This window comes from Lissotriton vulgaris, chromosome 9 (assembly GCF_964263255.1).
Source record: "Lissotriton vulgaris chromosome 9, aLisVul1.2, whole genome shotgun sequence".
Lineage (NCBI taxonomy): Eukaryota > Metazoa > Chordata > Amphibia > Caudata > Salamandridae > Lissotriton > Lissotriton vulgaris.
This window is the reverse complement of record NC_141697.1, coordinates 739,300,661-739,317,580: the sequence shown is the minus strand read 5'-3', so window position 1 is coordinate 739,317,580 and position 16,920 is coordinate 739,300,661.

The following is a 16,920-nucleotide window of genomic DNA, read 5'->3' as shown; positions in this document are numbered from 1 at the left end:
CGGCCAAGGCCTTCAACGCAAACATTTTACAAGAAGACTGGACCCGGCACCTAGAGCAAACTCAAAAGAACAACTTCCAAGCATGGAAATCAGACCAACTGTCCAATAAACAGCATGAAAAGCAAGAAGCAGATCAAAATTTTGACGAAAATTGGGTCACGACATTCCAGGTACAAATGGTCCTAAAAAAATTAAGGCCAAAAGGCGCACCAGGCCCAAACGGTTTGCCAAACGGGCTGTTCAAACATGATCAATCATTCTGGGCAGAATATCTTACCCCAGTATTCAACAACGCCTTTCAAACAGGAAGCATTCCTCCATCGTGGAGAGGGAGCATTTTGCATCCAATCTTTAAAGCAGGAGCAAGAACTGACCCATCTAATTACAGGATGATAGCCCTCATTGATGTGGAAGCTAAAATATACGCATCAAATCTCCTGAGAGCACTGGAAGACTGAGTCACCTCGAATAAGATCCTTCCAATCACCCAGACAGGGTTTAGGCCCGGAACCAACACATCATGCAATCTGCTTGCATTAAACCTCCTAGTCGACAGAGCAAAGGCAAAGTCAACAAAACTGTATACCTGTTTTGTCGACCTAAAAGCGGCGTTCGACACAGTCCCAAGGGAGATCATATGGCAAAAGATGGCCAATTGGGGGATACCATTGAAGCTGCTAACGGCCATTATAAACTTATATACATCAACCTGGGTCAAAATAAAAATAGGCAATGGTGACAGGACAACAGCAAAAATCCCCACCCACGTGGGCCTCAAGCAGGGATGCGTATTGGCCCGACCCTTTTTAATATCTTTACTGCCGACCTTGATAAGTATATCTCCGAGACAGAAACTGATCCCCCGAAGTCGGCGCAATACAAAATAAGGAGTATACAGTACGCGGATGACATTGTACTCTGCAGCCAGACCTCAGTGGGCCTACAACGTTCCATCGTAAGGCTGCACGAGTACATCAGCTCGCACGGACTGTTACTTAACTACAACAAAATGAAGATCGTCTGCTTCGGATCTCGGTCAGGGCAGCAATCATTTAAATGGCACATAGCAGGCAACACCATACAGCAAAGCCTCTCTTACAAGTACCTGGGAGTAGTCGTTGATTCAAGGTGGACACTAAAAGAACATCAACAGCACAGGAAAGCCCAGTCTAATAAACTTCGGTTCGCTCTGAATTTATTAAAAACAAAACTGAAATGCCCATCCAACTCACACCTACTTAAGGTGATCGCGGCGAAGTTTTTGCCATCCCTTACATATGGTTCTGAACTATATAGAGGCAAAGACGCAAACTTTCTGAACTTACAACAGTCAGAGCTTTTTAAATTCATCTTTCAGATCCCGAGGTTTGCATCTCAAGCGCAGGTACGACTCGAATTTGGGTTACTAAATCAGCAACAAGTCAGACAAGCTGCTTTACTAAAATTGAGTTGGAAACTAAGAGCAGCACAAGAGAATACTCTGACGGCTTTATGCTGGTCTGAAATAAACCACCAAACAAACGCAAGATAACCTTGGAAATTAGCACTTGAAGAAGCACTGACAGATCTCGATATGCAAGAGGCATGGAACACCAACCACACATTTGCGGTTTTCAAAAAAGTAGTCAACAGAGCAGCAAAATTAAAAGGCTGGACGATAGACAAAGCCGCCCTAGCAAAGAAAAAACATGGCTGGACGGTGCTCGGTTCGTATGGGAAATGTGCGCCGCAACCTTATTTAGTCACCCATGTAACTGCAGCCATCCAACAAACGATCCTAAGAGTCCGGATGGGAACCTACATCTCAAAAGATCAAATCCCTGCATGGAAGCAAACATGGCCTACATCACTCTGCAGACTCTGTGGCCAATCAGATGAAACATTGACCCACATATTGTGCATTTGCCCATCTTTGGCCAACTTGAGACGTCATTACTTATTGTATATATTTCGTTTATTCCAAATAAGATCATGTCGGCCGGCAGTCATGCTAGCACTGAACAGTGATCAGTTGCAGACAGCTTGCAGGGCCCCAGATTCTTAAAGAAGGTGACCCTTCTTATACAGAAAACCGAACAAATTGTGACCAACGGCACAAAATGGAAGGCATGAACTACAATCAATGGCCAAGAATACAGACTAAGCAATATTTGCTTCTTATTTTTCTATTTTTCTTTTCTATTTTTCTCTTTTGTTTTTCTTTTAAAGTTTAAGGACACTATAGAATGTAACCGCACTTTCTATTTCAATCTTAGTCAAAAACAGTTTGAACTAATTTTTAATTCTTGTAATATTGTAAAGGTTTTGATTAACCATGCACAATAAATGTGTTTACCTTTACCCTAGTGGTCGGGGGGATTCTCCTCAGGGCCAGGTTATTCTGAAAGAAAGAAGAGAAGAGTCTATGTATGCAGGTTTCAAACTAGAACACTGGCGAGCACTACAACACCTAAAAGACTAATCAGCTTACCAGTTGGCATCTATCCAGGAAATTGAATTCGTGAATAGAAAAGACCTGAATGAAACCATAAAAAGAAAAGAATACAAGAGAGTATGTATAAGGATCATGTAGACTTGAGAGGGACACAAGATCAAACAAACAACAGTGTCCAGAGGAAATACCTTAATCCTAGGTATCAAGGTGTCCTGAATGGCAGGAGAATAAAAAAGTCCGATGCAGTGGGACCCGTGAGACAAGACACATAATGAGTCCCAACTCCTCTTTAAATTGGTGAGAAATAAGTTGCCATGATTTAAAAGCGTCTTAGCTGGTGTCCCAAGGCTGTGTACTCCTGGGCAGATCGTCACCGTTTGAATCCCAATAGTGTGGAAATTATTTTCATCAAGGACGCCTTACTGTGAAGGAATCAAGCGATCCCATGAGTTACAGATCGATAAATCAAAAACCGGCGTGTGGGCGCTTGGTAAAGGTGTTCCAAAAATGAACTTACCAAGTTTCAAAGGGTCCGTCAAGCCGCGTCCTAGTCCTTCGGCGTTAAATTCAGCGCTAGTCACTTGGCGCATGCGCGGAACGAGTCCGGTCTCAGTCAGTAGTGTTCTTATGCTTCGGGGCTGGTTTATCGCGCATGCGCGGTACAGAGAGGTAGCGTTTTAGGTACGAGTATGTTATACTTTCCAATACCATTCGAGGTGTGTAATAGCCAAGAAAGGAAAATTTGCGGAATATAACTATATGCTATCGCCTTCGTCGGAACCGGTGGACATAAGGTTTAAGTTCACTACCAAAGAATTACCATACGCTAATCACTCGCGCATGCCCAGATCATGTGTAACTCATGGCAGCTAGCCCTATTGTAAAGTGGTGATTAATCCTGCGCTTGTGCAAAGCGGGGACTAGCGTTTCTCGCGTATAGAGGCTATAAAGCATTCTCTTACATGGTACAATAAGAAGTACGATAGAGCCAAGGGAGATTAATTTTAAAATGTGAAAAATGTGTAAAACACATCACCTGATTGGTGACTGCAAGTGCAGAGGTTACAGATTCCCTGTAATGGGAGTTCTAAGATGTATGTAGTACTACAATTTGTAGATTTCTGACAACTCATTAAGTCCTGTCACTGCCATATTGAACTTGACAATAAGGTGTGCCTCTCGTTTCGAAAGTTTTAAATCCCAGTTGCCACTGCGTTGGTCCTTCTCGACTTTCGAAATCACGGTCCACTTTAGATCATTTATCTGGTGTTTGCATCGATTCCAATGGTTTACCAGAGGTGCGGTTTCAACTTTGTTCTTCATCCTTGATTTGTGTTGGGAAATTCTCTGGCGGATTTCCTGGTTGGTTTTTCCGATATATAGGAGTCCACATGGGCAGAAAACTCCGTAGACTACAAACCTAGACTTACAATTACTGAAGGTCTCATGTTTCCACGAGATGCCATGATGTTGGAATAAGGCTCCCTCAATAGTCAAATCACAACATGAACAGGTGCCGCATTTATGATGGCCAACAATGGGGGTCAGTCCCATCATTTGTCTTAAGGTGGGTTGACCCTCTCTTTTAATTGCAGCTCTTACCACGTAGTTGGCTATGCTATTCTCCTTTTTGAAGGCAAACAACGGTGGTGCTTGCAGGCTTTCATCCAAATTTTTCATCAAGTGCCAATTTTGTCCAATAATCTTTTTGAGTTTATTGGCATTGGGGCAGTAGGTGGTGACGCACACTTGGCGTTTTAGCTTCTTTTTACTTTTGCGCTCCAGGAGACTTTCCCTGGGTATCCACCTAGCTTGTTTCATTGCGTTACGGACTAGTTTTTTAGGATAACCCCGATCGCATAATTTAGATACCAAATTTTCAGCATGAAGCTTGTAATCCTCATTAGAGGAACAATTTCTATGTATTCGTAAAAATTGACCAAAGGGCAAGTTCTCTTTCAAGCTTCTCGGATGATTGCTGGAAAAGAGTAAAGCCTTGTTGCGATCCATGGATTTAATGAATAAGGATGTTGCTAGTTTGCCTTCAGCTGGGAATACCTCAACGTCAAGGAACGAGATTTTATTCTCTGAGTGTGAGATGCTGAACTTTATATCTGGTGTTCTTGTGTTCAGCCAGTTGAAGAAGGATGTGAGTGTTTCTTCCCCACCCGTCCAGATCATAAAGACGTTGTCTATAAAACGCAACAATGTTGTTATATGTTCGGCAAAGAGATTGTTGTTGTGGACATAGGTATCTTCATAAAGAGACATGAATAATACTGCCAGCTCTGGGGCAAATGGACACCCCATAGCTACTCCTTTAACTTGGAGGTAGAATTCATTTCCAAAACAAAAATAGTTCTTTTTCAATGCGAATTTTGCAAGATCCACTAGAAATTTTGTGGGCACCTGAACAGGCCTAGGTCTTAAATCCAAGAAGTGTTCCAATACTGCCACAGCTTCGTCTTGGGGTATTTGGGTATAGAGTGATGTCACATCTAGTGTGACCAGTAAATCCCTACCCTTGTTGAAATCAATCATTTCCAATTTATTAATGAAGTCAGTTGTGTCTTGTAGATATGACGATACACAGACCATGAACTCTTTCAAAAAACAATCGACATACTTGGCTATTGGCTCAAGCAGAGAATCACATCCTGCCACGATTGGTCTTCCTTGTGGCTTGGTAAGATCTTTATGCACCTTAGGTAAAACATGGAACATGGGTATTTTAGGATGTTTATTTTGTAGATACTCCAATTCCTTAGGACCCACGAAGCCTTGTTCAAATCCTTCTTCTAGTATAGGAAATAGTATGTTTTGGAAGTCAGTCGTTGGGTCCTTCCCAATCTTGCGGTTGCAGGCTCGGTCGTTCAACTGTCTCATCACTTCGGCGGTATAATCGGTGGTGTCCCAAACAACGATTGAACCGCCTTTGTCCGCTTGTTTAATGGTGACTGTGTTGTCATTTCGCAAGGTCGTTAATGCGTTAGTTTCTTCTTTAGAGATGTTAAATTTGAAAAAACTTCCTTTGTTTCTCCATCTCAGAAATGGCTGAGAGAATCGTTTTTTCAAATATGATGATTTCCTTGGGTATTTTGTTCCCTGGTGGGCAGAATGTAGATTTTTCACGAAGTCCTGTAACTTCAGAAGCCAAAGGGGCTGGGTTGTCCGTAACAAACATGGTTAAGCGTAGCTTGCAGCAGAACTCAATAAATTCAGTTTTCATTTTTACGAAATCGGTCCTTTTAGACGGTTCAAATGAAAGTCCTTTGGCCAAAACACTTTCCTCCGCTTTCGTTAGAGTTTTATTTGATAAATTAAAGATAGGAGATACCGCTAGTTTTTGTAGTGTTGGCGGCTTGTTGTCATCTCCCATGGTTGTGTGTATCTCACTTTGGCCCTTGATCTTGTTTGGCCTCTCCCTAAAAAAGAGTTGGAAGATTGTGCCTGAGGTTGTTGGTTTTGATTCCATATCCGGTTCCTATTTGGTCTACCATTGCTATTATCACTGTCTTCACCAGAGGAAGATGTGTCCGAAAATGTAATGAACTGGTTGCGGGATCGACCCCGATTGTCCGAAAGATAGAGTCTAGAGTCCGTTTTCGTGTAAAAGTCCGCCTGTAAAAAGGGATAAACGTTCTCAAGTGAAAAGTTTTTTTATCCTTTTCAAATTGATTGGATTTTTGTGTGATGGTGTAATCTTTAAATTCTTGAATTTCTTTATCCACTTTTTCTAGTAGAAACTTTGAATCTGTAATTGTTTGATTGTTACTTATTTCTGCCTCAAGTTTAGCAATTTCCTCGAGTTCGTCTTTGGAGATCCTAGCCACTATTTCAATAGTAAGGACCATCAGGTCCCTACTTCACTTGGTCTCAATGAAACTAAATCCCTTTTTGAATAGGGGATCTTCTGTAAATATTACAGGAATGCTTTTTATTTGTAAACCTCGAGGGATAGTACCCGCTCTTGCACTGGTTACAGTATGTGCATGTCTCTACACTCAAATAAATCAAACTTTCAACATATGCTTTAGTAATTAAGACAGTAATATTATGAGTATTATTTTTGTAAACAGCTCATTATACCACTTATCTGTGAACACATCAGGAGACGTTTCTCATGAAATATTAATACATAAGCACCACAGTTCTATCAGGTACATCTCTTAACACACATGCATTTCATTAGTGAGCAGTGCACAATAAAGAGTATAGTTTTCTTTCTTAAGAAGTTATCTTTTGCAAAACAGGTCCATCCACTTTGTATGTCTATGTATTTGTGATAACATCATAACTAAATATTGCCACAGTTCCTGTATCATAGTTTGCCTTTATTAAACTCATACCACGTTTCTGAATGTTCTTGCTTTATACTTCAAACAACTTTCAACAAAAATTGGTCCTCCAATACCGCATAGTTCCAGTTGCCTGATATATGCCTTTTTACTGTTATCTACTGTGGTGAGCTCTCAAGCACTGTCCTCTTTCAACTCTTTCCTTATACCTGCAAACATTCATTTCCCGTTTCCTGCTCTGCCCCATCATCTTCCCAGGATGTTTTACCAAGACCCTGGAGATAGTGGAGAGCTTGCACATGCCTTGGCTGTTGTTGAACAGTCTTCGATTTTGTACTCGTACTCTCTGCACTTTTCCCTTTTCACTAGCTCACCATTGTGTTTTTGATAAAAATGTAAAGTTTGTATTTGTTGTTTATTCATAGTGATGTCCTTTAATGTCTCTTTCAGATTTCAGCTAAGGTCCGGTTGGCAAAAATAATTCCAGTTGTAAGTTTAACTTACCCTTAAATATATCCGTAAATGCATCTAATTTACGACTACTTAGGCTACATTGTGTAGACTACACACATGTATGGCCCAACTCAAAGAGTAATGATGCACACATCGGAAAAAGTACACAGTATTTTTATTGTGCAAATTTGCAGGCGTGCACTCATTTTTCTCCCGGATATCAATATGCAGAAGAGATCTGTGCGCAAAGAGGAGGGCCGGGGTAAAAGCACATGTTCAGAACTATCAGTTCCAGGCCCTGAACAAACATGCGCACAGTACTTTGATATTAATTATCTTCAGTGCTTTAAGTGGGATGAAAAACATGAGGGGCCTCTTAAAGGGATGTGGCTAAAGAAGCTGAATAGGAATGTTTTCAATGGGGCGAAGCCTATCTAATTAATTTTGTTGCATACATTCATAGCAAAATCGTGTGTTTCACATAGGTTGCCAAAAGCGGTACAAAAGGGGGTGGTGATGGCTCAGTCCATTACCATCCCCTTTTGTATCACACAGGTTGCCACCCAAGCAGTATTTGAGTGCCTCTCTGTGATCTTTCGGTTACAGCATCCAGACATATTACATTCCAACCAACACGTGGGCTTGAGCAAGCCAGACCTATTGCAACAGTGATTTTGTTGTGACTAATTAGATTTGAAATTCTTTTATTTCCAAATCCATCAGACTGTGAATTAAGCTTTACTAACATCTGTAAACTTGAAAGTGTCTCAGTCACTCCTGTTCTCTCCTTCATACCACTTTCTTCTGCAGTGCCCACAAGCGCACTGCGCCCATTAGGCTGAAAGGGGAGAAGCCCCCTCTCCGTCGTGCCCTGTACCCTGGGCTGAAGCTGTGTTTGTGTCTGTCCCAGAGAAAACCTGTGCGAAGGAAGGCTGGAGAAGAGAGTGTCAGAATGAGCCTTTTTTTTTCTCCGACTGACAGCTTCAGCTTATCTTGCTGCTTAGCGTGTCCTCAGAGGAGGCGATGGGGAGGGGGGCGGGGGTTACGTCAAAGGTGATTCACAACATCCAGGTCAAACAAGCATTGGAAATGCAATAGGTCTCGCATTAGAAAAGTAGGAGCTATTGGTCTTGTAAATGTTTTTTTTTGTATTTGTGTTTATTTGTGAAATAGCTAAATTGATAGCTTTGTCATTCACAACGCCAATAGTTTTAACTTTTGTGAATGTGACACCTATAGCATTTGGAATGCAACATGATTTGTATTTATGTGACTTTGATGGCAGCTTTTGTTGTTATGCCACATCTCTAGAGAGCAGGAGAGTGCAGCAGGGGAAGAAGCACAGCCCTGCAAGCTGAGCGTCCTCCCATCGCACACCCATCTGTGGCTTGAGTGGTGTGAGGGTGAGGGGTGTGAGGGTGAGGGGTGTGAGGGTGAGGGGTGTGAGGGTGAGGGATGTGAGGGTGAGGGATGTGAGGGTGAGTGGTGAGTGGTGTGAGCGTGAGGGGTGTGAGGGTGAGGTGGTGTGAGGGTGAGGGGAGCTAGGGTGTGTGAGGCTGAGGAGGTGTGAGGGTGAGGGGGTGTGAGTGTGTGTGAGGGTGAGGGTGAGTGAGGGTGTGTGAGGGTGAGGATGTGTGATGGTGTGTGAGGGTGAGTGAGGTTGAGTGAGGGCGTTTTAGGCTGAGGGTGTGTGAGGGTGAGTGAGATTGACTGAGGGTGAGGGATGATTACATTAAATTCATGGTGCACTAGGTGCTAGAACGAGAAAAACATGAGCTGACTTTTATATGTATCCGTAATTTAATTTTAAAAAATTGTAATTTAATGAGAATTTTGTAAGGTCAAATTTTTTTTTTTTTTTTTTAGCTTTTTCAGTTATGGTAAAACAAAGTATTTGCTCATTGCACATAATTCTTTCCTGAGGACAGCATAGGTCCTAAAGTGCCCCGTGGCCTGACTCGACTCCGTGCCTGTTCTTATTTGCTGCAGCTGTGTCTCAGGCCGATAATGTCATTCGTGTGGAATAAGAAGTCCCAAGGCGGCCGCCATGAACAGTAGGATTTTGAAACCGGGCTGCACTTAAAGCTGCCTGGCTGCCAAACACGTTTCAGGAATTAAGCTTGTATATCCTATTCAGTCGCCACCCCGTTACAATTGGTAGCCATCTCATCCCCAGTGCAGCGAGTTAATGCTTCAATTCATATTGCCGCGTTGTGGGCGAAAGCTGTATTAGCCTGGGGTCAATGCTAGAGAAACAGACTGGTGCTGTTTTTTTTGTTGTTTGTTTTATCTCTCGAACGGAAGTTGGCGTGCTTTCCACATAATGCGGGCAGGGGAGGGGGCAGAGCGGGTAAAAAAAAAACAAGACGAAGGGAAGGCAGAGAAGGGGAGGGGGGAGGAGAAATGCGACACAGCGGGCAGGGGAGGGGGCGGAGAGGGGTTTTTTTTTTTAGCTTTTTCAGTTATGGTAAAACAAAGTATTTGCTCATTGCACACAATTCTTTCCTGAGGACAGCATAGGTCCTAAAGTGCCCGGTGGCCTGACTCGACTCCGTGCCTGTTCTTATTTGCTGCAGCTGTGTCTCAGGCCGATAATGTCATTCGTGTGGAATAAGAAGTCCCAAGGCGGCCGCCATGAACAGTAGGATTTTGAAACCGGGCTGCACTTAAAGCTGCCTGGCTGCCAAACACGTTTCAGGAATTAAGCTTGTATATCCTATTCAGTCGCCACCCCGTTACAATTGGTAGCAATCTCATCCCCAGTGCAGCGAGTAAATGCTTCAATTCATATTGCCGTGTTGTGGGCGAAAGCTGTTTTCCCGAAAGCTGACACGGCGGGCAGGGGAGGGGGCGGAGCGGGGAGAGGTGCGACATGGCAGGCAGGGGAGGAGAGTAGGAGGAGGAGGGGGGAGGAGAGTAGGAGGAGGAGGGGGGAGGAGAGTAGGGGAGGCACGGCCTAGCGGCCGTGCAATCAAGAAGTGAGGGGGCGGAGCTGGGGGAGGCTGTGAGAGAGAGAGTAGGCAAGGCAGGCGGCTGGGGGCATGTGCACGCGCTTTTAAGCTCAATGCGCATGCGCATTGAGCTTAAATTTCTCGTGCACTGCAAGGAATCGCCACGATTCCTTGCAAGTTGGTTCAAGAGTGGATAAGCCCCCATAGTCTCGCAAGCTCGATGCGCATGCGCATCGACAGGCGAGACCTAAAAACCCACAGTGGCGGTTCTCATTGTGCAAAGGCAGTGTGCTTTACTGATCACCCTTTGTTTTAAAGAGAGCAAATGCTTGCCCATAAATGATGGTGTGTGAGTCCCCACACCTGCACCTTAAAGGCAATCTCTGCCACCTTCCTGTGCTTCCATGCAACCAAGACAGAAATCCCAAATTGTCTTTGTTTGCAACAAATGCATGTATATAGTGCTTACTACTCATGTGAGGGTTAATAAGCACTAAACAAATGCTAAAAAGGGAAGAAGCATTTTTTTTTAAACGCAATGAGCATCCAAACAGTCCAGACTTTTCTGCCATTGTGGTGGGCAGGGGGCGGATTCATGGTTTTGGTTCCAAAAGTGTCAATTACTGACTAAAACATAAGAACATGAAATGAATGAAATGAAATGAAAATAGCACTTTTATAGCGCATGGCTACCCGGAGGCATCCCAGCGCTTGCAGCTACAGAAAGTAAAATCGGAAAGGAAGGTTTAGTGGATAGGGAAAAGCAAGGTTTTTATTTTCTTACGGAAAGTGAGATGATTGGGCTCCTGTCGAAGAGAGGGGGGCAGAGAGTTCCACAACCTCGAGGTGTTATGAGAGAAGAGGCGACCACCCGAGCAAGGAGGAGTGCATTAGAAGTGAACTGAGCATGCTGAAGCATTTGCTGAGGCATGCATCACCAGTCCGGCACACTCTGCATTCACACTCAGAGCCTGGATAAACCTCCTCCAGCAACCACGATGTTCTCTCCACTGATGAATGAAGCATCCGTAGAACAGAGAAACGATACGATCCCAGCCCATTCTGCCGGCTCAGCCATCCTGCTGAATCTGTGGAGAGCCATAACACGAGAGTTTTCTTTTTCTTCTTTCCATAGAACGCCGCTGAAGTCTGTCTTGAAGAGTCCGGGAACAACACAATTCACTCGAATATTCATCGCTAGCAGGTCAGGTGTCAGCGTTTTGGTGAGGGCGAGGAGGGCCGTCTTGCTCACACAATAAGGACCAATCGTCTTCTCTCGTCATGCCACGCTCAGAATGAAATGAAATGAAATGAAATGAATGAAATGAAAATTGCATTTATATAGCGCATAAACTACCCTGAGGCCTCGCAGCGCTTTGTCTGAGACAGAAGAAAAGCAGGAATTTCCACACAAGTTTATAAAACGACAGACAAAACTTGAGATTTTTTCCTAGCATAGCCGACATCAGGACAGACAATAGGAGCCCAGTCCCAAAAGGCGCTGAATCCCCATGCTCTGGGTTAGAATACCAGCTTAAGATTTAGCATGTGGAACAAACAGTTGCTTATTTGTAGTCATCAAATAAATCGAGAATCTGACGGTGGAGAAAAAGCCAGAGGCACCCTAGAAAACCAAAACATTGTAAACACTGTTGGCTGAAGCCACAGGGAATGAGGAGTGTGGAGAACAGAAGAACGTGCCAATCCCCAGTGCAGCAGCAGCCAGAAGCCTTAGACAGTGCAGTGAAAGTGTCCCTTAATTATCTGGGGCACAATGGGTTTACTACCTCACTTAAGCTTCAGATGTTGAGGTCCATTTTAATTTATTTTTCATGGTTTTATAATTAGGCTCTAATTCTTGTGACAAAAAAATCATGAGATCAGACAAAATTGAGTACCTCCACGAAAAATGCTGTCCCAAACCTACGCACAACTTTCATATAGTTGGTGCACCCCAGTGATGGCAAACCATTAAAGGACTGGGTGGGCAGCCTAATAAGGATGGAGTTTTGAGGAGGATCCACTGTGAATGACACTTAAAAACAAAGAGCCACATATGTTGCCAGAAGGGTGGTACCGATAAGGGAGAATCCCTGTGACAGATCTAGACCAGCCAGGTCTACACAGTGATCACTCCACCGCATAGGGATAGAAGCTGGTTGCATTAATGCTTGGCTGGGTGGCTGGCGTGGCAAGCTCACACAGTGACACATAAGTACCCACCACAAAGCCCACAAAGCCCACCACGCTTATGGCGATATCCTTGAACACAGTCCAGCGGCTCAAGCCATCCTCGTAGAAGATGGCTTGAGAAGAATGGAAGACAGAGTGCACAATGTAATGTTCCGAAGCGTGAGGTGGCATTCCAGCCAACCCACGCTGTCGGAAAGGGCGAGCGCTCTTGCAAAACATGCAAAATGATGTTGGCCAAATATGGGTGGGGTGGACGGATAGCAAAGACAGCCAGTGGTAGCAGTCCCAATCCCCTGGGTAAAATGTTCATGACTGCCGTTTGTTTTTTGTTTGTGCAGTTTTGTATAGAGCAAACCCAGACCAAAGGCATCACTGTGCTTTACTTGAACTCCAGATTACATTACAGAAAATCAGATTTTTTTTAAGGCACAGGGAGAATACGTGATTTCCCCAGGATCACAGGATGTTGAGCTGATGCTGGGATTCAGACCTCGTTTCCCAGCTCCAAAGTTGGCAGCTCAGGCTGTTAATCCTCATCTTGTCAGATTTGGAGTCAGTAACTGCTGGTGATCTTTAAAAGTGATGGGATGTAATACCGTCCAGGATTTTACCATATTCTTTCCAAAATTTGCCCTATTCCCTCTCACATTTAGACCCAGATTAACAAGCATTTAACGCTGGGTTTGTGTCACAAAAGTTACTCAAACCTGTGCAAAGTTTTATTTTTATGTTAATTTCCAGTGCAAAACCTGTTTTGCACTGGAAAGTTGCCTGAAAGTAACACAAAAGCAGTGCAAAGTGCTACTTTGTGTTTCTCTACGTCAAGACGGCATTCCATGAGTAGAACCTGTGCATTCCCATGCAACCGCCCATAGTTTTTGACGTAAAACCTTATCTACTAACAATGATAGACAGTGTTTTGCATCACAAAATAAAAGGTACTTGAAAGCAGGATCAAAAACGAGAAATGCTTTCATTTCTCCTACCTCTTCCCACTTTGCCTCTGTACTGGATTGAAGAGCGCAAATCCAAAGTAGGAAAAGTTTTAAAATTAGTCAAATGCAAAATATGTGTTTGTTTTTAAAATAAGTCACAGCATAGCATTTTGTTCTAGATGTTTTAATATAACATTTCCTCACTGTCATTTTCAACACTAATCACGAAATACATGTGAGTGCGGTCTACAGACGATTATAATGCACTCGTAATACATTTCTTGGGGTAGAGTCTTTTTTCCATTACTTCATGAGCGAGTGGAGAGGGTACTAAAGGAGTGCCAGCTTTGCAACTGCCTTTCTCCCAAAGTGGTGCAGCACCCATTGGAAATGTCTGACCTTCCAGCACATGCATGGGAAATGCAGCGTGGTGTACCCCTGCCATTCTCAAATCTGACAATGGTCCACCATTCAAAACAAAGAATTGATGGAATTTCTCGTCAGATTAAATATCAAGCTTAAATAGAGCACACCTCTGTGTCCCCAAGCTAATGGTGTTATGAAACAATTCATGGGTACTGTCAAACGGGTAATTTGACTAGCCTCCATGGAGGGAATCATGTTAAACCAGGCCCTGTGTCAAGCCCCTGTGCCTATCATTCAACTCCTCAATCCATAACTGGTGAGAGTCCTGCCACCTTGCTGTTCTGGAGAGCCATCGTAACCAAATGGCCACAGTGGATGTAGACCGATCCTTGAATATGGACAAGATTTGTGTGAATTCCACTTCTAGAAGTGCCAGATGACAACATATGCATATTATTGTCAAAAAGCTTAAGAATTAGCCTTCGATGAAGGTGACTGCATCCTGGTCAAGCAGAAACGAACGAAACGAACGAAAAACAATTTTTATCGCGCAACTAAGCCCGGTGGGCGTCAAGGCGCATAACTAAACAATACCAGCTATCAGAGTATACTCCTAATTATGGGTAGGCCTTGACAAAACACAAGGTCTTGAGCGCTTTTTTTAAAAGAGGACAGAGAAGGTTGCATCTTAATCTCACGAGGCAGCAAGTTCCATAATTTGGGAGCAACAATGGAAAATGCTCTATTTCCCCAGCGTACCCTTTTGGCACGTGGGACAACCAACAGATTCATCTCTGAAGTTCTCAAAGATCTACAAGGCTGGTAACAGGTCAACAAAGCACACAGGGGATCAGAAAAACCATCTGCCAAAGCTCGATAGGCAAGGCATAGGATCTTAAACGATATCCTAAGATGAATAGGGAGCCAATGAAGACTCTTTCTAGCCATCGTAGCAGATGAGGCATTGGGGAGTGCCAAGACAAAACTAGCAGCCGCATTTTGAACGACCTGTAATCACTGAATGAGCCCCTTATTGGAGTCTGCATAAAGCGCATTACAATAGTCCAACCTTGAACTCACCAATGCCACTGCCACCTGCTTACGTGCTGAGGGAGAGAGATAGTGAAGAATCCTCTTAAGAATCTTTAACACCCCCCAGCAGGTGGCAACCGTGCGGTTAACCTGCAGAGTCATGGACAGGGAGGTGTCAAAAATTACTCCAAGATTTCTTGCAGACTGGGTAGGAGATGGACAAGTTCCCAGCGAGGCCGGCCACCACTCATCCGACCAGATATCCTGGTTTTTGCCAAAGACCAGGATCTCAGTTTTGTCGCCATTCAACTTCAGGGAATTCTGAAGCATCCAGTCAGAGACTGTCTGCATACAGAGCCTGAAGTTGGTGGCAGATGTTGAAACTGAGTGGGCCAATGACACCGTGATTTGAGTGTCATCTGCGTATGACACCAATTCCATCCCCTGAGATTTTACTAGCCTTGCAAGGGGGGCGACATAAATGTTAAATAGGGTCTGACTAAGAGCCGACCGTTGTGGCACCCCACACTGCAAGGACATAGCAGGGGAGAGAAATTCACCAAGCTTGACTCTTTGCTCTCTATGCTGTAAAAAGGAGTGTAGAAGGTTCAGAGCCATACCGGAAATCCCTGCCTCCCTCAGCCGAGATGTAAGAGTCAAGTGAGACAGGGTGTCAAACGCCGCGGTGAGGTCCAGTAGCACCAACACTGTGTTTTGGCCGGCGTCCACCTTCATGCGGATGTTATTTGCCACCATAGTCAAAGCTGTCTCAGTACTATGTGCCTTTCGGAACCCATGCTGGGAGCTGTCAAGATACCCAGATGAGTCCAGAAAGGTAGTAAGATGGCAGTTGAGGTGAGACTCAAGAATCTTAGCAGGAGCGGGTAACAGTGAAATAGGTCTAAAATTTTTCAACTGTTCCGGATCCAGCGTGGGCTTCTTAAGTAGAGGCTTCACTATCGCCCTCTTCCATATTAAGGGGAAGGTTCCTTGGGTTATAGCGCCATTCATGACTTCTAAAAGCGGCGGGAGCAGTGTCGATCTGCATTCCTTCAAAATCTTCAAAGGGCAGGGGTCAAGAGGGGATGAGGATTTAGTCCTATCGAGCAAAAGCTCAAGTCCTTCTCGAGTGAGTAACGGAAAGTCCGTTAAACTATCAGAATGGTCTCTAGTCCAGGCTTCTAGATTGATCAGGGTTTGGAGAGAGGAATCGCCTAAAGACTTTCTCTGGATTTCCAACGCAAGATATATGTCCTCAATTTTCTTGTGGAAAAACTCTGATATGTTGTTACAGAGCTCCTGCGAGCCCACAACAGGATCAGGAACCTGTAGGGAGCAGAGGGAGTCGACAATCTTAAAAAGCTCCCTAGAGGAGGTGAGGGAAGTAGTGAGATTCGAGAAGTACTGCTGCTTTTCCCTAATGACGCTGGATTTATAGTCAGCTAACAGACCCTTATGTACTTCCCTTTCAATGGGGTCCCACGCTTTCCTCCATTTTCTTTCCTGTCTTCTACAGCCTTGTCGTGGAAGTCTTAATGATTCCGTATACCACGGAGCAGTGGCCTTACGGCGAGCCGAATATCTAAAGGATGGAGGAGCCAGCTCATCGACCGCTTTGGTGATAGAGTCAGAAAGCAGTACCGCTGCTTCATCCACATCTCCCAAGGAAGAGTAGGTATACTTATTTATATATGACTCAAGGGCATCATTAGTGATATTCTTATTGCTCCTTGTCGGACCTCTGGTAGTGGAAAATGAATCGGATGTTGCTTCCAGAGGGTGGACCATCAGGAGAGGAATCGCCAGATGATCTGACCAAACCAGAGGCACCGGAGTGTCAACAGACAGTCTTTCATCATTAGTGAAGACTCCATCCAAAATGTGGGCTGCCAGATGAGTAGGGTTGTTGACAAGCTAGATGCACTCACAGGCTTCTAGTGTGTCCACCAACCTGATGGTATCGGGATCCCTTAAATTGTCCAAATGAAAGTTAAAATCCCCAAGAATAGACAGATGGGAGTTGCCAAAATAGGGTTCCAGGATTCTAAGTAGATCTTCAGTAAACGTGGCTCTGGAACCAGGGGGTCTATACAAAAGGATTCCTGAAAAGGAAACCGAGGGAGCACACAGAATAGAAAAATGTAAAGCCTCAAAAGAATCCAAGGCTACAGACAAGGATTTAATCGTGCACGGCAAGGCGGATTTGCAGACAATAGCCAATCCACCCCCTCTGCGTTTGGGTCTATCTTGTCGAAGAA